Here is a 20,615-nt window from a genome sequence, read left to right as displayed (position 1 = left end):
TGACGGGGTGGAGACAGGTTGAAGAAGGATTTTTAAGCTTTGAGACAGCTGAGACGAGGATTGTTTATGTGCTGTTCAGAGGGTGAATGGGCCAGAATATTTACTGTAAGTGCCTTTGAACAGGGTATGGTAGTAGGTTCCAGCTCCCCGGTTTGAGTGTGTCAAGAACTTCAACGCCGCTGGGTTTTTGACGCAACAGTCTCCCGTGTGTCTCAAGAATGGCTCACCACCCAAAGGACATCCAGCCAACTTGACATAACTGTGGAAAGCATTGGAGTCAACATGGGCCAGCACCCCTGTGGAACACGTTTGACACCTTTGTAGAGTCCATGCCCCGACGAATTGAGATGTTCTGAGGGCAAAATGGGGGGGGGTGCAACTCAATATTAGGAAGGTGTTCCTAATGTTTGGTATACTCAGTGTACGTATCCAAGGCAGCTCATAGAGAATATGTTATATGAAGAATAATAACTAACATATTGAGAATATAATTGCTGCGTTAGAAAGTGCCAATGCAAGTAGTATCATTGATCATCTTCTGAAAATATAATTATCGGTTCATGATATGTAAGATAGAGTTAATAACTTATGAGAGAGCTGAGCTCTCAGAATAGAGAGTTGTTCCTATCACATTGAGGCATCTGTCACCTTTTCTATGGGCCACAGCACCCACTCACTCAGTGCGACGGTAGAGTCCCTTTCGTTAAGTGCTTTTAGAGAACTGGGATTTGATTTGCGTCACTGGGCAGGTTGCGAACTCATTTTGTTTTAATAGGATGTTTCTGTTGTTTATTCAGCCACTGTGACTGGTTAGCTGTCTATCAGTTTTGGCCGGATGGAGGATGTAATGATGTTCAACGGCACTTGTATTGAAATGTCTTCTGGCTGTGGGAGAAGTAAGCATCGCACCGTGGCCTTGCCAGACCTTTTGGGAGACTGCAATCTTGTTTTCAGCTTGGTGTTGTTTAGCACTGTCGAGTTTGTAGGGGGCATTATAAGACCTCAGAAGTAGACTTGGGCAGTATCCAGATTGTCCTACCTTCATACCAACCTTGTGCCATACTGGGATATTCGGTAACATGGCTAACTAGCTACTAAAGATAGCTAACTAGCTACTAAATTAGCACGCCAACTGCAGAGCGTTTAGCACATTTTAGTTAAGTAGTTAAGTAATAGATCTCTAGCTGGCAAACATTTAGTTGTGAATTCCGTACTGTAACTAGATCACCTGGCGTGTGCTGCACCTAATGAGTGACTCACAAGGCTCCTGTCTAGTAGTTGTGTGTAAACAAACACCATGTGACTGGGGACTACTTCATTTAAAAAAAAAAATGGTGATGGATAAAATTAAGAACTGTATCTTTATCTCCTAACGTACTAACTGCAGGTATTTACATAAAGTAGCTACAAATATTCCCATTTCTTAAAAAACGTCAAAGAAATAGTTTCAATGGTATTGATGTTATTGAAAAACCATCCCGTGGCTATTTCCAAATACCCCGGTATACGGTATACCGCCCGCGCTTACTCTGCAGTCATCTGACTTTCTAAAGAGAAGGCTGAGAGGATCATACTGTGTCTTGACCAACGGTTGACTTGACAGGGTTCATTTATTACGCGCTCAGAAACTCACATTTCGCTCGCAGAGCCGGTAAATGCACACTCCCCACTGCTGACCGCCGTCTGCAAAGCCTCCGAGCTGATCAACACTGCTCTGCCGCTGACATTATTGGGCTGTCCGAAAACCCCTCTATCTCAGTGGCCTATTTTCAGGTAGAACATTCTTCACTGAAAAGCTCTTCAAGCTATATGTCAAGTCAAGAAGCAGCAGGCGTGTATTGGAATGTGAGAATCAGGGTAATGGATTGGGCTTCAGCCCGCCATTGATGTGAGGGTGTTCAATACAATACAGGCCTCGCTATTAAACGACAAATGTATTTGTTAAGCAATAATGCAGTGCTTATGTGCTTCACACTGTCCCCCCAGTTGAATTAATATGAAGACACTACTACTTAGAAGTGATTGTTTTAAGCTAACATTGTTGTCAATATATGTTGCTTCAAAGATTTACCACTAAGAATATAATGGTTAGATATTTTTGTTGTTGTGGTCTGTCTTTGGCAGTGTTGGTCCAACGCTGATCAATGGCGAAGCCATCATTTAGATGACAAAGTTAAACAACCCTTTTTCTTTTCTGTCATTTGTTATGCGGTTCTTCAGTCATTTCACTCCGTGATTAAATATTACAATTAGACATTGAAAATAATCTTTAATGACATAATCAGATTGTGACAATAATTTGACCATTCAACAACCCAGTAGCAAAACAAGAAAGAAAACCACACACTTTAGATTACGGTCTATTTGCGTGCAGTAAATAAACAGCCCGTAATATACACTTGCACCAGTCAACTATGAACTGTGAACACAACTGCCTAGCCCAAATGTATTGATGGATGTCAACGCTGTGTCTCCCCTGACTGTGTCTATGCTCCAAGTGCTGCATTATATCTGAGGCTCTCAACCTGTCTCCAGCCATCTTCCTATCCCCCCCACCTCGTCTTCCACAAGGAGCAGCGTAGAGGGTGAGTTCAGCCTGTAATTGAGTTGTCAGAAGGTCCCGGCCTCCACATCCACTGTAAATCTCCCGAGCTCTAGCCCGGTTTCCCCAACTCTGTTCTGGGAAAGCAAAGGCGGTTATTGGCCCTCTCTGAAGGCATGCGTGATCCTGAAGGCAATTAGAAAAACCTTTCCTAGGCCCGTCGCTCTCCCTCATACTATCCATCTTCACTAAGCTCCGCAGCTCGACCGGCACTAATCAGACGAGTAGTGGCGGAAAATCTGAGCTGCTCACAAGCGACCGGAAGTTTTTGGAATGGTGGCTTTGGAAATTAGGTGTATGGTCAATGTCCATAAAACTAACTTCCGTTGAAGTTATTTAGCATTTGGCTTATTCGAGAGATCATACCAGTCCCCGATTTTAAAAGTTTTAGTCTGATGGTGGCACCATTGGGTGGAAAAGATAGACTCTGTATGAGTGGCCAAAGGACAGGATGTAGGCTACCATTGCGTGCTCTTTATAATCTCCTGGCTGAGACAGAGTGCAGTATGGTATCTTTAAACTGACTTACATCATACCTAGCAGGAGAAATAAGGAAAGGGTCAAATGTTTAGACCTGTTTGTAAGCGAGGCGATAAAAATCATTAATCTACTTGAGAGATAATGACTTACTTCCTAGGTTCATAACCCTGTACATAAATGTTCAATCAGAACGTAAGCTTGAGGCGAAGGGTCTCTCCATGTCAGACTTGGCCTAGAAATCTGACTCTCATTAATATTTTTTGTTCACATCTCATGAATAATAAGGGAACTTACATAGCACGCGCACATGCACACACCCCACCCATCGCCGCCCTCACCACCACAGACAGACAGGTGATCGTGACTGGCATTCTCTGCATCGTAATTAACTTAATCCAACGTCTGTTGCTATGCGTCTAAGGCGAACCGCTGATTGAGACAGTATTTAGACTTCAAACGACCCCCCCCTCCCACTGCTGTCTGCACTGCTCCTCCTGTGTGGATTAAACTGCCAACTTCACTAATCCTTAGTGTCTCTGTGAGCTCAGTATTACTGGCCTGCTGTTGTCTTTGACTAATATCTATTATTCCTTCTGCAACCACCATTGATCAAGAAAGGAGTGGGCTGGAAAAGTGGTGAACCGGGCAGTCTTGAAGACCTCAAGGGAATGGACAAGAATAGCCCACCAATGTATCAACAAAATATTTTATCTTATTCTTGGTCCATTATGGTAGCCAAGTGAGTTTTGGGTCTGTTTGGAAGCTCTTTGACAATATTTTGTCATCAACACTGAGTAATTGTATGAGTCACAAGTTCCTCACAATGTTTTAACCTTTTTTGGGGAGGGACAGACTACAAACTGTAGGCACTGCTGCAGCAAATGTCACTTTGCAGTTCTAAAGCACTACTGCTGCTGAAAGGTGAAGAGCACAGCAACAACGTGGCTATCATCGAGACATCGACGTTAACAAAGCAAAGAGAGTGATATCCTTTACTCATGGCAGTCCAAACAAATGGCCTCAAGTTATGCGCTGTTTACTTGAAAACTTCTAGAAAGCATTCTGGAGCTCCAAATCAGATGCCAAAGAGATTAGGATCTACCTCAACTGCTCAACAACGGCTCTAGGGTAGAAAACTAGAGTGACTGCTAGTGTGCATTAACAAGGTCTTTCGGGCCAAGGACCTGTAGAGAAAATCAGTGATGTACTCCTCTCACATCCCCCTGCCACTTTCCCACAGACGGCCTTGGCATAATCTTCTGCACTTTCCTTCTCAGCTCTTGTTACATGCCGCTTAAAGAGTGATTGAGATTGGCATCTCAAGTTTGTGCCAGAGTGGGAGATCCCGCATGGAAGTGGACAAGAGCCTTGTGTCGAAGTAATTGTCTGGCAGTGTAGACTGCCCTGAACCACTAACTCAGCAATCATATGATACTGACCTGGCATTACAATGAGGACACCCCAAAGTTCATTGGCACAAGTTTAGATGGTTATGAAAGGAATTCTTCTCTTACTGCATGGTTTGTATCAGGAAACACAAAATGTCTCTTTTAACCAAAGAGTTAAAATCATGTTACTGAACATGTTTCCTGAGAGGTGAAATGGACAAACCACCCTTCTTAACTCCCTCTCGCTTAACCCGGAAGCCAGCTGCACCAATGTCAGAGGAAACACTGTTCAACTGACGGCTGAAGTCAGCTGGCAGGCGCCCGGCCCGCCACAAGGAATCGCTAGAGTGCGATGAGCCAAGTAAAGCGCCCCCAGGCCAAACCCTCCCCCAACCTGGACGACGCTGGGCAAATTGTGCACCGACCTATGGGACTCCCGGTCACGGCCTGTATTGACATAGCCTGGGATCGAACCCCAGGCTCTAGTGACGCCGTAATCAATCAATCAAATGTATTTATAAAGCCCCTTTTACATCAGCCGATGTCACAAAGTGCAACACTGCGATGCAGTGCCTTAGACCGCTGCGCCACTCGGGAGGCCAGATTTAGCCACTTGAGTACACTGGACAAACAAAACAGGGTTTTGAAGAAGGCAACATGCCAAAATGCATTGGTTTTAATAATAAAGGAGCATTTTCTTAAATCAACTTCCATTGTTCCCAAGAGTGGCTGAATATCCTCTCTGTGAACCTTAAAGGGCAGGATAAATTGGTCTATGAAATTCTGATATCATCCCATCAGGATTTTCTTTGTTTAGTTTGGTGGTTGCAGACTTGCTTGGCTAGTGTATGTAGTTAGTGCATGGCCCAAATGTTGTGTATTTAATGTGCTCGACATTCATATCATTGGATGCAATCATTCAGAGATATATTTCCTCTGCTCACACATGCCAAAATGCACACAATCCAAACACTGTTCTCAGGTGCCTAGTCTTTTAACCCGCGTCACATTTCATAGTACTCTAAACTTGAGCAAACGGTTTCAAGTGAACGCGCTACCACAGGGATTTGACCTAAAGCAAGTGCAACACACAATCCAATCTCCATATCGCTTTCATGATAATTGTTAAGATTATCTACATAATCGCCCGGACCCTAATTGTATGGTTTCCGCCACGGGCATCGATTAGATATTATGCACGTCAGAGTATCTGCAGTGTTTTGGCAGGGCTCGAGCTGCGCACTCCCCTCCCCGTGTCGCTGCGCCCCTGCTACCGTGACCCTGCTTGGCAGCAGGCATAATTTATGAGCGTGTGTAGGAGGGGCCCGGACCATTAGTGTAATTCCAAGTGGGAGCCAAGTCCCGGGGATAGATATCTGTAATTGAGTGGGAGATAATTAGCCAGCCCTTATTACCACAACAAGGAATAAATATACTCTACTCAGTTACCCTATACACAAACTACATTTTAAACGGTCCCCAATGCTTAGATGTTGTGAAATACAGGTACGTCTCGTGTAGCTCACTTGCTTCCTTTTCCCCGTTCTTCCTCCATGGGTTGTCGCTTGAAAAGGAAAATTGCACAATCTCCCTGGAACCACATTAAAAACCTGTTGATTGGGATTGCACTGATATTCTCTGGTTACCACGAGTGCTGCTGTAGCTGTGCATAATATATGCATTAACATAATGTTGATGGGAGGGACTAAGGCAGGAGGAGAGCAAATCTACTTCCTATTTACGCAGGTTTATCGCCGTCCTTATTAGGCACAACGTTGCCCTAGTCTTCCCCTCCCTCCACTGACCTTTATTATTCATTATCTACTTGGTTTGTTAGACTTTGGATTGTATTTTTCTGCTGATAAATGAACAGCAACCTGTTGCTTTTATTGGCCCAATCCCCGTATTAATGTACAGGTGGGTCTGTTCCCTCCCTCCCCCTCCCCCTCTCTCTCTCTCGCTCCCTCACACTCAATTCAATAGACTTTATTGACATGGCAAGTTAAATGACTTACATTGTCAAAGTATACATGAAACATAAATTATGGGACCAACAGAAATTATAATAGTAGTCGTGGAAATGGGATGACCATTAACAGCAAAAACAATATTAATGACAATAACACATTACAGCAATAGTAGTAAACTAGCCTCAACATAACTGAGAAGCCACATGACGAAACAAAACTAAATGGGAAATATTATTGACATTACATTGTACTTTTCAATGGTTGTGGCAGGAGGATACATATTTGGCTGCCAAAACTGCACATTACTTAGTCTTTTATAGTTTCAAATTCTTTGTACTGAATTATAATTTTGGGAAATAAATATTCTCTTAGGTCTGAATATTTGTCACAGTGTAATAAGAAATGCAGCTCTGTGTCTACCTCTCCCCTGGAGCAGAGTGAGCACAGCCTGTCCTCTGGGCAGACCGGTTTGCCTATGACGACCAGTCTCTATAGCCATACTGTGCTCACTGAGTCTGTACCTAGTCAGTGTTTTCTTCAGTTTTCTATCAGTCACGGTGGTCAGATAGTACATGGTGGCAGACTGTTTAGAGCCAAATAGCATTGACGTTTACTTAGATTTTTTTGTGGTGTCTTTCCAATAGGTGATATATTTTTCTTTTTGCTTTGTGATGATTTGGTTGGGCCAGATTTTCTGAGTGATGTCTTGAGGCTCTATGGGGTTGGTTTGGGTTAGTGGACTGAGCCTCACAACCATCTGGCTGAGGGGACTCTTCTCTTGTTTCATCTCTTGATATTGCAAAGCTATGTGACGGAATGTTTTGGGTTCACTTGTTTTTAGATGTTTGTAAAAGTCGATTGCTCTTTTTTTCTATTTGAATAAGGAGGGGGTATTGGCCCAATTCTGCTCTACATGCGTTATTTGGAGTGTGTTGCAAAGAACAAGTATTGCAAAGCCCTGCATGCAGTATTTCGATTGGATGTTTGTCCCATTTGGTAAATTCATTATTAGAGAGCGGACCCCATACTTAGCTGCCATATAGAGCAATTGGTTCTATAACTGATTGGAAAATTTGGAGCCAGATTCTAATTAGATATATTTTTTTGATGTTCCTTTTAATGTCATAGAATGCTCTTCTTGCTTTGTTTCTCAGCTCATTCACAGCCCTGTGGAAGCTACCTGTGTTGCTGATATTTAGTCCTAGATACAGTTGAAGTCGGAAGTTTACATACTTAGGTTGGAGTCATTAAAACTAGTTTTTCAACCACTCCATAAGTTTCTTGTTAAGTCGGTTACTACATCTACTTGGTGCATGACACAAGTAATTTTTCCAACAATTGTTTACAGACAGATTATTTCACTTATAATTCAGTGTATCACAATTCCAGTGGGTCTGAAGTTTACATAAACTAAATTGACTGTGACTTTAAACAGCTCGGAAAATTCCAGATAATGATGTCATGGCTTTAGAAGCTTCTGATAGGCTAATTTACATAATTTGAGTAAATTGGAGGTGTACCTGTGGATGTATTTCAAGGCCTACCTTCAAACTCAGTGCCTCTTTGCTTGACATCATGGGGAAATCAGCCAAGACCTCAGAAAAAAATATGGTAGACCTCCACAAGTCTGGTTCATCCTTGGAAGCAATTTCCAAATGCCTGAAGGTACCACGTTCATCTGTACAAACAATAGTACGCAAGTATAAACACCATGGGACCACGCAGCCGTCATACCGCTCAGGGAGGAGATGTGTTCTGTCTCCTGGAGATGAACATACTTTGGTGTGAAAAGTGCAAATCAATCCCAGAACAACAGCGAAGGACCTTGTGAAGATGCTGGAGGAAACGGGTACAAAAGTATCTATATCCACAGTAAAACGAGTCCTATATAGACATAACCTGAAAGGCCGCTCAGCAAGGAAGAAGCTACTGCTCCAAAACCGCCATTAAAAAAAGCCAGACTATGGTTTGCAACTGCACATGGGGACAAAGATCGTACTTTTTGGAGAAATGTCCTCTGGTCTGACAAAACAAAAATGGAACTGTTTGGCCATAATGACCATCGTTATGTTTGGAGGAAAAAGGGGGAGGCTTGCAAGCCGAGGAACACCATCCCAACCGTGAAGATCGGGGGTGGCAGCATCGTGTTGTGAGGGTGCTTTGCTGCAGGAGGGACTGGTCCACTTCACAAAATAGATGGCATCATGGGGGGGGGGGGAAATTATGTGTATATATTGAAGCAACATCTCAAGACATCAGTCAGGAAGTTAAAGCTTGGTCGCAAATGGATCTTCCAAATTGACAATGACCCCAAGCATACTTCCAAAGTTGTGGCAAAATGGCTTAAGGACAACAAAGTCAAGGTATTGGAGTGGCCATCACAAAGCCCTGACCTCAATCACATAAAAAAATGTGTGGGCAGAACTGAAAAGGCGTGTGCGTGCAAGGAGGCCTACAAACCTTACTCAGTTACACCAGCTCTGTCAGGAGGAATGGGCCAAAATTCACCTCACTTATTGTGGGAAGCTTGTGGAAGGCTACCTGAAATGTTTGACCCAAGTTAACTTCTCTAGGGTAGGGGGCAGCATTCGGAATTTTGGATGAAATGCATGCCCAAATTAAACTGCCTGCTTCTCGGGCCCAGAAGATATGATATGCATATAACTGGTAGATTTGGATAGAAAACACAAAAGTTTCCAAAACTGTTAAAATAGTGTCTGTGAGTATAACAGAACTTATTTGGCAGGCGAAAACCTGAGAAAAATCCATTCAGGAAGTATTTTTTGGGGGGGTTTTGGAGTTTTCTATTCAATGCCATTACAGTATCCATTGACTTAGGACTCAAATTGCAGTTTCTATGCCTTCCACTTCAACAGTCTTTTAGAAATTGTTTCAGGCTTGTATTCTGAAAAATGAGGAGGTAAGAGCAGTCTGAATTAGTGGACCCTAAAGTGTCACAGAGCTTTTTCATGCGCGAGACCGAGAGAGTGCCTTTCTTGTTTACCTTTTTAAATTGACAACGTTATTGTCCGGTTGAAATATTATCGATTATTTAGGCTAAAAACAACCTGAGGATTGAATATAAAAATCGTTTGACATGTTTCTATGAACTTTACGGATACAATTTGGATTTTCTTTGTCTTCCTGTTTTGACTGCGTTTGAGCCTGTGGATTACTGAAGAAAACGAGCGAACAAAACGTAGGTTTTGGGATATAAAGAGACTTTATCGAACAAAAGGAACATTTATTGAGTAAATGAATGTCTGCTGAGTGCAACCATATGAAGATCATCAAAGTTAAGGGATTAATTTTATCTCTATTTCTGACTTGTGTAACTGTTCTACTTGGCTGGTTACTGTTTGTAATGAATTGTCTAGTGGGCTATGTTCTCAAATAATCGTAAGGTATGCTTTCGCCGTAAAGCATTTTTAAAATCTGAAACCGTGGTTGGATTCACAAGAAGTTAATCTTTAAACCTATGTAAAATATGTTCTGTTTTCAGAATTTTTATTATGAGTATTTCTGTATTTGAATTTGGCGCCCAGCAGTTTCACTGGCTGTTGAAGAGGTGGGACGCTAACGTCTCACGTACCCAAGAGAGGTTAAACAATTTAAAGGCAATGCTACCGAATACTAATTGAGTGTATGTAAACTTCTGACCCACTGGGAATGTGATGAAAGAAATAAAAGCTGAAATAAATCATTTTCTCTATAAAGTGGTGATCCTAATAGACCTAAGAGGGAATTTTGACTCGGATTAAATGTCAGGAATTGTGAAAAACTGAGTTTACGTACACCTTAGCCAAATACATTTAAACTTCCAACTTCAACTGTACATGTAGTTTCTCGTGTGTTCTAATGGAACTGTGTCCAAATAGATTTTATATTTGTCATCCTGATTTCCGGACCTTTTTAGGATTATCATTATATTCGTCATTATATCCCAGGTCTGACAGAACCTGTGCAGATGATCTAGGTGCTGCTGTAACTCCTCAGTGGGAGACAGCAGCACCAGGTCATCTGCGTACAGCAGACACTTAATTTCAGTGTTGTGTAGGGTGAGACCAGGTGCTGCTGATTATACTGTTTTTCCAATTCATTAATGTAGATGTTAAATAATGTTGGACTTATTGAGCAGCCCTGTTTCACTCCACGTCTGTTTGCTTCATCAAGGAAAGGATGTAGTCTGCTATTTATGATACTGCAGAGAATTTCCCCAATTTGCTATTAAGGCAAATTCCTCTTATTTTGTGAAATTTGTCTCCATTTTTATAGATTGGTGTGATCAGTACTTGGTTCCAAATATCGGGGAAAATACCTGCAGTGACGATAATGTTGAAGTGTTTGAGTATAGCCAATTTGAATTTGTTGTCTGTATATTTGATCATTTCATTTAAAATACCATCAGCACCACAGGCCTTTTTGGGTTGGAGAGTGCATCGTTTATCCAATACTTCTTCTTCTGTAATTGGGGTAGCCACAGGATTCTAATTGTCTTTGACTGCATTTTGGATAGCCAATTCCTCATCACGAGGTTTGTTTTAAATTATTCCAATTATCACAGAAGTGGTCTGATTCTATGGATTCCTCAATTACATCCAGTTGATTTCTAATGTGCTGTTCCTTTTTTGTTCTTAGGGTGTGTTTGTATTGCAGTTTTTCCCCGTATTGAAGGTGTATATTTTTGTTGTCTGGGTCTCTGTTTTTAATTAGATATATTTCTCAATGACTTTCTTAGATTTTTGCAATCATTATCAAACCATTTTTCATTATCCATTTTTGGTTTGCTCTTATTTTTCTTTAGATTAGCCAAGGAAGGTAATTTGTCAAATATAACGTTTGCTCCAAATGGCCAAATTGACATCTTCATTGCTGCAGGAGAATGTTAAGACTAAAAAGTTGTCCAGGAGAGATTGTATTTTTTTGCTTCTAATTACTTTTGGGTAGATTTCTGTACTGTTTGCATTCCATTTATAGGCATGTTTAGTACCATATAAGTTATTGGACCGTGCTACTTCATGGTTGGGTTCCGCTCTTAGATGCACTGTGATTTTACTGTGGTCTGAGAGAGGTGTTAGTGTGCTGACTGTGAAGGCTCCGAGAGACTCTAGGTTGAGGTCGGTGATGAAGTAGTCTACAGTACTACTGCCAAAGGATGAGCTATAGGTGTACCTACCAAAAGAGTCCCCTCTTAGCCTACCATTGACTATGTACAGACCCAGTGTTCGACAGAGCTTCAGGAGCTGTACTCCATTTTTTCCCCCTTCACTTTGTCATAGTTGTTTTGGGGGGGGGGGGGGGGGTGGCTTCCCGGTAGGTGTTTATCCCCATGACTGTTAATAGTGTCTGGTCTTATGCTGTTCTAGCATTCAGGTCTCCACAGACCAGTATGTTGCCTTGGGCCTGAAAGTGACTAATCTCCCCCTCTAGAATGGAGAAACTTTTGGGCTCCTGAGTGGTGCAGCGGTCTAAGGCACTGCATCTCGGTGCCAGAGGTGTCACTACAGTCCCTGGTTCGAATCCAGGCTGTATCACATCCGGCTGTGATTGGGAGTCCCATAGGATGGGGCACAATTGGCACAGCGTCTTCTGTTTTTGGCCGGGGTAAGCCATCATTGTAAATAAGAATTTAACTGACTTGCCTAGTTAAATAATGTTAAATAAATAAAAATTAAGTAGGGTGACTGAGGGTGGAATGCATGTGGCAAAAAGGAAGATGTTTTTATCTGTTAAGATAGCCTCCTTGTTGATTTTTAACCAGATAAAGAATTCTCTTGTTTTGATCAATTCGATTGAATTAGTTAGTTCAGATTTATACCATATTAGCATTCCCCCTGAGTCTCTGCCCTGTGTGATTCCTTTTTAATTTGGTGGATGGTATGATTATCTCCCTATAACCTAGTGGACAGCCAGTGGAAACATCACCTCTGCACCATGTTTCCTGTAGTACTACAATATCAACATAAATTTCTTTCAGGAAGTCTGGGTTTCTGCTCTTTAGCCCAAAAGCCAAATCAATTTTATTTGTCACATGCGCCCGAATACAACAGGTGTTGACCTTACAGCGAAATGCTTACTTACAAGCCCTTAACTTAGGGCAAGGCGTCCCGACAACTTCCGGTGAAATTGGAGGGCGCGCAATTCAAATAAATAATCATAAAAATTATGGGTATTAAACATTTAGTTACATACAAGTGTCTTATATCGGTTAAAAGCTTCAATTATTGTTAATCTAACTGCACTGTCCGATTTACTATAGGCTTTACATCAAAAGCATGCCATGCGATTGTTTGAGGGCGGAGCCCCATTTCCACATATTCTTCCACCGGCACAGGTTTGATAAAATCACAAATACCGATTTTTAAATATTCACTTTTTGAAAATCTTCCTCTGATTTGCAATCCAAAGGGTCCCAGCTACAACATGTAGTGTCGTTTTGTTAGATAAAATCCTTCTTTATATCCCAAAAAGTCTGTTTAGTTGGCGCCATCAATTTAAGTAATCCGCTCGTTCAACATGCAGAGAAAGGAATCCAAAAAGCTACCGCTAAACTTTGTTAAAACAAGTCAAAACACGTTTCTATTTAATCTTCAGGTACCCTAAAATGTAATTAAACTAATATTTCATACGGAAAGAAGTACGTTCAATCGGAAAATGATATTAGCAGGTGTGCGTCCTCTTCGTCGCACGCGCACAGACTGATTTCCAACTCTGAGTCCCAGTACTAAAACTCATAATTCTTCCTCGTTTTTGAAGAAACAAGCCTGAAACCTTGAACAAAGACTGTTGACATCTATTGGAAGCCATAGGAATTGCAATCTGGGAGCTGGATTTTGATATGCCCCTATACTTTCCATTGTAAGAGCATGGGCTCTCAAATTGGGTTTTTTTCCGGTTGGATTTTCTCCTACCATATCTATTGTGTTATAGTCTCATACATTATTTTAACATTTCTACAGACTTCAAAGTGTTTTCTATCCAATTGTACCAATCCTATCCTGGCTTCTGGGCCTGAGTAACAGGCAGTTTACTTTGGGCACGTCAGTCAGGCGGAGATTGAGAAAAAAGGACCCTAGCCTGAAGTTAACCAACAATACTTTACAATAAGTGTTACGTAAAAAAATAGAAATAAAAGTAACAAACAATTAAACAGCAGCAGTAAAATAACAAGCGACGCTATATACAGGGGGTACCTGTATAGAGTCAATGTGCGGGGGCACCGGTTAGTCGAGGTAATATGTACATGTAGGTAGAGTTAAAGTGACCATGCATAGATAATAAACAGAGAGTAGCAGCACCGTAAAAGAGGGGTCTGTGTAGCCCTTTGATGAGCTATTCTGGAGTCTTATGGCTTGGGGGTAGAAGCTGTTAAGAAGCCTTTTGGACCTCGACTTGGCTCCGGTACCGCTTGCCGTGTGGTAGCAAAGAGGACAGTCTATGACTAGGGTGACTGGAGTCTTTGACAATTTTTAGGGCCTTCCTCTGACACCGCCTGGTATAGAGATCCTGGATGGCAGGAAGCTTGGCCCCAGTGATTTACTGGGCCATACGCACTACCCTCTGTAGTTACTTGCGGTCAGAGGCCGAGCAGTTGCCATACCAGGCAGTGACGCAACCAGTCAGGATGCCCTCGATGGTGCAGCTGTAGAAGTCTTTTCAGTCTCCTGAAAAGGACTTCAAGCCTTGTAAATTGCAACGTAAAAAGATTTCATAACTGTTTTTTTTACCTTCAAAATGAGATAAACACTCACAATCCAACAAGAACTATTAAAATAGGACATTTCAAATAACGTAAACTCTTTTTATGCAAATATGATTCTCTCTCGTTCTCCTCTCTCTCTGGTACACCCACTCAATCGCTTGATTGCTTGCATGGTTTCTGTCTCTTTTTCTTCCTCCCTCTTTTTCCTTTTTTGACATTCCTCTCTCGCCGTCTCTCTCGCCGTCTAGTCTCGCTCTCCGTCTCTCGCCGTCTCTCGCTCGCCGCTTCGCTCTCCGTCTCTCGCCCGCCGCTTCGCTCTCCGTCTCTCGCCGCTTCGCTCTCCGTCTCTCGCCGCTTCGCTCTCCGTCTCTCGCCGCTTCGCTCTCCGTCTCTCGCCGCTTCGCTCTCCGTCTCTCGCCGCTTCGCTCTCCGTCTCTCGCCGCTTCGCTCTCCGTCTCTCGCCGCTTCGCTCTCCGTCTCCCGCCGTTTTGCTCTCGCGTCTCACTCTCGCCGTTTCGCTCGTTCTCGCCGTTTCGCTCGTTCTCGCCGTTTCGCTCGTTCTCGCCGTTTCGCTCTCCCTCGCCGTCTCGCCCCCCTCTCTCGCTCCCCCCCTCTCTCGCCGTCTCGCCATCTCTCTTTTTTCTCTTTCTGTCTTTGTCTGTCTGTTTGTCTTTCTTCCCCACTTGAGATTTCCCATGATGCAAATGCATTATTCAATTACCTTGTTGGCTGAAAGACTAACAAAAATTGGGACATAAAGCTGTGCTCCTTCCAAACATGAAAGTAGAGCCGCAGTTTAATTTTTTTATTTTTATCTGGGCTTTCATGCTCAATGAGCATGGCAATTTAGCACACCACATCAAATGTTAAAGCTTGTATAGCAGAAGGCTGAGCCTGTCCAAGTGACTTCTGGTAATACAATATTCATTCTCTTGTAGATTAATCTTCTTTTCTGCTGAACATCATGACAAGGTAAATAATGATCCAGCAGAAATGTTGATGCTGAATCTCAGATAAGACAGAACAAGGAGATACCTACCCACTGGCAATTTAGTTGAGAAAGCAGTTTGGTTTCCTGTCTCATGCAGGTGTTTTACATTTTTACTTTAAAGAGGAGCTAAACTCAAGCGCCAACTCTAGTTGAAAATGGCCTGTGTAGCATCGATATAAGTCAATAATTTATTCTAATGTCAAAATGCACTAAAATTGTAAAGAGCATAATTTTGGTCATAAGGTCAGTATCTTCCAAATCTGATTTTTGTGAGATTTCAAGAAACTGGGATGTTCCTAGATCTTTGACTGTTGGCTTTTGATTTCAATCATGCCCATGAACACGGAATGGGAACGGGGCTAGGGAGAATTGTCATGCACAGAAAAACAGCTGGGCTGATTGCACTCTATCCAATCGTAGCAGCAGAATCAACCTAGACAGTGACACAGACCTGCCCATTGTGCAGCACCTCTAACTTGTTTACATAAGACAACACATCGCCAATGTTATGTTTAAAGAACACATGGCCCCTCAGCCCTTTTGTCAAGTGGACACTTGCTGATATGTTTGACAGTGATCACTTGAGTCTGCCATTGTTTTAGGCAAAATGAGAATTCAATTGAGAGGATGCACACTTGCCACTTGAAAATATTCAAAAATTCAAAAACCCATTCACGAGCCTCTTGTGTCCCGCCACAACTTATTTTGTAACGTGATTCGCTATGAAACACTGCCAGACAGACGCACACTCCGGTAATAGATAGTGAGAAAGTTGGAAAAACAAAACAGTATCTCTGTACTCCAGAACAAAAAAAGCACTCATGCATGTAGCCACTTGCCGGTGACATGATAAACTGATTTATCCAACGTAGCTTCCCTGCTAGCTAGCTCTACTAGCTAGCTTAGTTGACAAACAGATGGAACTTAGCTGCGTTTCTTTCTTTAACAAAAGAGGAGAATCATATCAAAAGCAATGTGCGCATTGCATTGTGAAAGGCAATAACTTTTTATATGAACATGTGAATCATGTATTTCTAGATGAAACACTTGATTTTAAGTTTGGTTAAAAAGTGACTGATTTTCTTTTATGTACTTAGTCAATTGAAAATGTGCTTAGTGTTTTGAAACAACTGCCTTTTTGATGAAATGATTTTGAGTTTTGTAGAGATTTTTGAAAATGTTCCACATAATTGTAACATTTGCACCAGAGCGATAAAAAAAACTAACAAGCAGCAGAAAAGCCCAGGCAAAATCTGTCACAAAAAGGTGGTTTTCGGCCAAGATAATTGAGTCAACCATGTCAGAATTTCTTAAAATGGATTTAGACTCTGGCCGGTTTAGACTCTGGCCGGCCCCTCTCGCTCAATCTTATGTTAATTTAAACAGAAATTATTCAACAAATGTAACCGACTACCAAGAAGATATCCGTCCAAGCTTTTTGTAGGCCTAGTTATGATTGTTAACCAATGGATGCTGTGTCTCAAGCCTTTGACTTTACATTTCACTCCCAGTACCTTACTAATTCTGCTCAGTAATGTTTGTTTTGGCTACACTATGCAAATGAGGACACTGCTTTTAATTACATTGCCGTTTTGTCAGTTTCACCCTCAATATCAGTGATGCGATGCCTCTTCAATCGTAAATAGAAACAAATTCTTATGTATCCCAAGTGGTTTGTCAATCAGCGAATTGGTAATGCAGCCTCTGAGATTGACCTCCTGAGGTTAGCCAATGGAATTTAATCTCAGGAGCCCAGGGAGAAGTGTCTGAATGCAACTCCTCAAAGTGACAGGCCAAAGACGAGGGGAGCAGGCCGAGTCAAACAAACGCGCTCAACTGAATAGTTTTGGGTCTCCACTTTCAGAGTGAAATGCCAGGCAGAGTTGCCGAGTCTATATGGCTGTGCATTTCCTAAGCAAAACTCTCCTTTGAGAGGGGATTTGGTATGCCAAGCGATTTAACAGTTGAAGGTTGCCTGCTCTGTGCATACGTCGGGGAGCGATAAATCAACACCCACCATGTTCTTTTCCTTTTTAACCTCCCTCCCCTGGCGTGAAATGACTCTGGCAGCAATCTGGGTGCGCTGATGAGGAATTACAGCTTCCCTCCCTCCCTTTGTCAATTTAGCTGCTGATGTAAAGATTTAAAGTGGGAGCGAAGATTAATGCTTTGACAAATTGGTGACTTTCCACCTTTTTGTCTTCCTGTGTCCACCCTGATAAGCTGAGATGACAGAGGTTGCCACGGCCTGCTTCCACTATTGTAAGCACGCTATAGTTTTTGGTGAAGGAAAATGTAAGTCGTATAATAACTAAACACTGCTATAAATGTGTTACGTCACTGCTTTCAGTGTTACGTCAATGCGGTGTGTAGTAGGCTATTTGTGAATTGCATAGGTCTAATATCAAAACTGAGAGTTACTGGGACATGTTTGTGGTATTATGTTTACCGGGGTTGTACTGGTGGGTACAGGGCAGTATTGCAAGCCATTTTGTCAAAGGCAGGAATCCAAAAGATTTACTGTACCTACTCTAATTCCTTTGGCGACTTTCCTCAATGTATTTTCAATCATGTAGCTTGAACAAAAGGGTGTCTCTGTCTCACTGCCACATGTTTGTCCTACAAGCCTGGCTGAACTGGCAAACATACTCTCGATCCCCCACCCCCTCTCCTTCTCTGCCCATTCACTCCATTTCCCTACCTTCTTTTCCAACACTTTCTCATTCGTTCAGGTTATTTATTTTGATGACCCTTTATCCTGAACCTAATATGATTTTATCACTTTTCCTCTACTGGAACATCGTAACACAACAAATTTCAGGATAGTAGACCAGCCAACATAGAAAAACTGCTTGCTTTTTTTGTTGTTGCTTGTTACAGGTGGTCATCCGTGCTAGATCAAACAATGATGGGATGAAGTTTGTCTGGATGTCATGTTAAATTAGGATTTGTAAGGCCATTTTCAAAGAATTAAAGGTCAAATATGGTGAAAATGGGCGTAATGTTTTTTTTTTTTATACAGGAATGGTTTAAGACATGCAAATATACAGAAAAGATGACAATTCATTTCTCAGCTACAGTTCTGACCTGTAGCGCCACCAAAGACTTTTCTCAGATGACATAGACCATCTGACAAAACTGCGGGAGACCCCACTCAACCAGGAAAACTTTACCTCGTAAAATGGTGACTATCTGAGCCAGAGATATTGAAACTCTAGGTAAAATGTATTTTTTTTTAAACCTTTATTTAACTAGGCAAGTCGGTTAAGAACAAATTCTTATTTTCAATGACTGCCTAGGAACAGTCATAACTGCCTTGTTCAGGGGCAGAACAACAGATTTTTACCTTGTCAGCTCGGGGATTCGATCTTGCAACCTTTCGGTTACTAGTCCAACGCTCTAACCACTAAGCTATATGCCACCCTGTATGAGCAGCCAAATAGGATAGTCAGATTGTGATCAAATTTACTGAACATATCAATATAAACAGACTTTTGAACTACTGTATGCTTTTCAATCATACACATATTTGGATTATAGAATAAACATACACTGCTCAAAAAAATAAAGGGAACACTTAAACAACACAATGTAACTCCAAGTCAATCACACTTCTGTGAAATCAAACTGTCCACTTAGGAAGCAACACTGATTGACAATAAATTGCACATGCTGTTGTGCAAATGGAATAGACAACAGGTGGAAATTATAGGCAATTAGCAAGACACCCCCAATAAAGGAGTGGTTCTGCATGTGGTGACCACAGACCACTTCTCAGTTCCTATGCTTCCTGGCTGATGTTTTGGTCACTTTTGAATGCTGGCAGTGCTTTCACTCTAGTGGTAGCATGAGACGGAGTCTACAACCCACACAAGTGGCTCAGGTAGTGCAACTCATCCAGGATGGCACATCAATGCGAGCTGTGGCAAGAAGGTTTGCTGTGTCTGTCAGCGTAGTGTCCAGAGCATGGAGGCGCTACCAGGAGACAGGCCAGTACATCAGGAGACGTGGAGGAGGCCGTAGGAGGGCAACAACCCAGCAGCAGGACCGCTACCTCCGCCTTTGTGCAAGGAGGAGCACTGCCAGAGCCCTGCAAAATGACCTCCAGCAGGCCACAAATGTGCATGTGTCTGCTCAAACGGTCAGAAACAGACTCCATGAGGGTGGTATGAGGGCACGACGTCCACAGGTGGGGGTTGTGCTTACAGCCCAACACCGTGCAGGACATTTGGCATTTGCCAGAGAACACCAAGATTGGCAAATTCGCCACTGGCGCCCTGTGCTCTTCACAGATGAAAGCAGGTTCACACTGAGCACTTGACAGAGTCTGGAGACGCCGTGGAGAACGTTCTGCTGCCTGCAACATCCTCCAGCATGACCGGTTTGGCGGTGGGTCAGTCATTGTGTGGGGTGGCATTTCTTTGGGGGGCCGCACAGCCCTCCATGTGCTCGCCAGAGGTAGCCTGACTGCCATTAGGTACCGAGATGAGATCCTGTGAGATCTTGTGAGACCATATGCTGGTGCGGTTGGCCCTGGGTTCCTCCTAATGCAAGACAATGCTAGACCTCATGTGGCTGGAGTGTGTCAGCAGGTCCTGCAAGAGGAAGGCATTGATGCTATGGACTGGCCCGCCCGTTCCCCAGACCTGAATCCAATTGAGCACATCTGGGACATCATGTCTCGCTCCATCCACCAACGCCATGTTGCACCACAGACTGTCCAGGAGTTGGCGGATGCTTTAGTCCAGGTCTGGGAGGAGATCCCTCATGAGACCATCCGCCACCTCATCAGGAGCATGCCCAGGCGTTGTAGGGAGGTCATACAGGCACGTGGAGGCCACACACACTACTGAGCCTAATTTTGACTTGTTTTAAGGACATTACATCAAAGTTGGATCAGCCTGTAGTGTGGTTTCCACTTTAATTTTGATTGTGACTCCAAATCCAGACCTCCATGGGTTGATAAATTTGATTTCCATTGATAATTTTTGTGTGATTTTGTTGTCAGCACATTCAACTATGTAAAGAAAAAAGTATTTAATAAGAATATTTCATTCATTCAGATCTAGGATGTGTTATTTTAGTGTTTATTTTTTTGAGCAGTGTATTTATAGTTGCTTTAAGTCATGCATATACACAGAAAAAGCATATTTTCCATCATTTTGGTGAAACTTGGGCATTAGCGAACTGAAATACTTTTCTTAGACAGTGTAGTTCCACTCTTGTGAACAACACGTGTGAACAATACACACATTACCTTGTGAGGATCTGACATTCTGTGGCAGAGATATTGGAACGAAGGCGCCAAATGTGTAAATGCAATCAAAGTTGACATTCTTTAGCGATATAATGATATATTTCTGCCAAATTCACTGAATAAAACAATACAATGTCTGTACAGTACCAGTCCAAAGTAGTTCTATATTTTGACTATTTTCTACATTGTATAATAATAGTGAAGACATCAAAACTATGAAATAAA

The 20,615-nt window shown here is 42.4% G+C and overlaps 1 protein-coding gene across 1 annotated transcript in view; it reads left to right on the top strand.

Moving 5' to 3' along the window:
• The window catches only part of LOC139540819 (WD repeat-containing protein 18), a 98,122-nt gene that overhangs the window by 48,087 nt on the left and 29,420 nt on the right, over positions 1 to 20,615 (top strand). The gene's annotated exons all lie outside the window — the stretch shown is intronic.

The sequence above is a fragment of the Salvelinus alpinus genome, chromosome 16 (assembly GCF_045679555.1).
Source record: "Salvelinus alpinus chromosome 16, SLU_Salpinus.1, whole genome shotgun sequence".
Taxonomy (NCBI): Eukaryota; Metazoa; Chordata; class Actinopteri; order Salmoniformes; family Salmonidae; genus Salvelinus; species Salvelinus alpinus.
The sequence above is the reverse complement of the archived record's forward strand: the minus strand, read 5'-3'. Positions and strand labels throughout refer to the sequence as shown.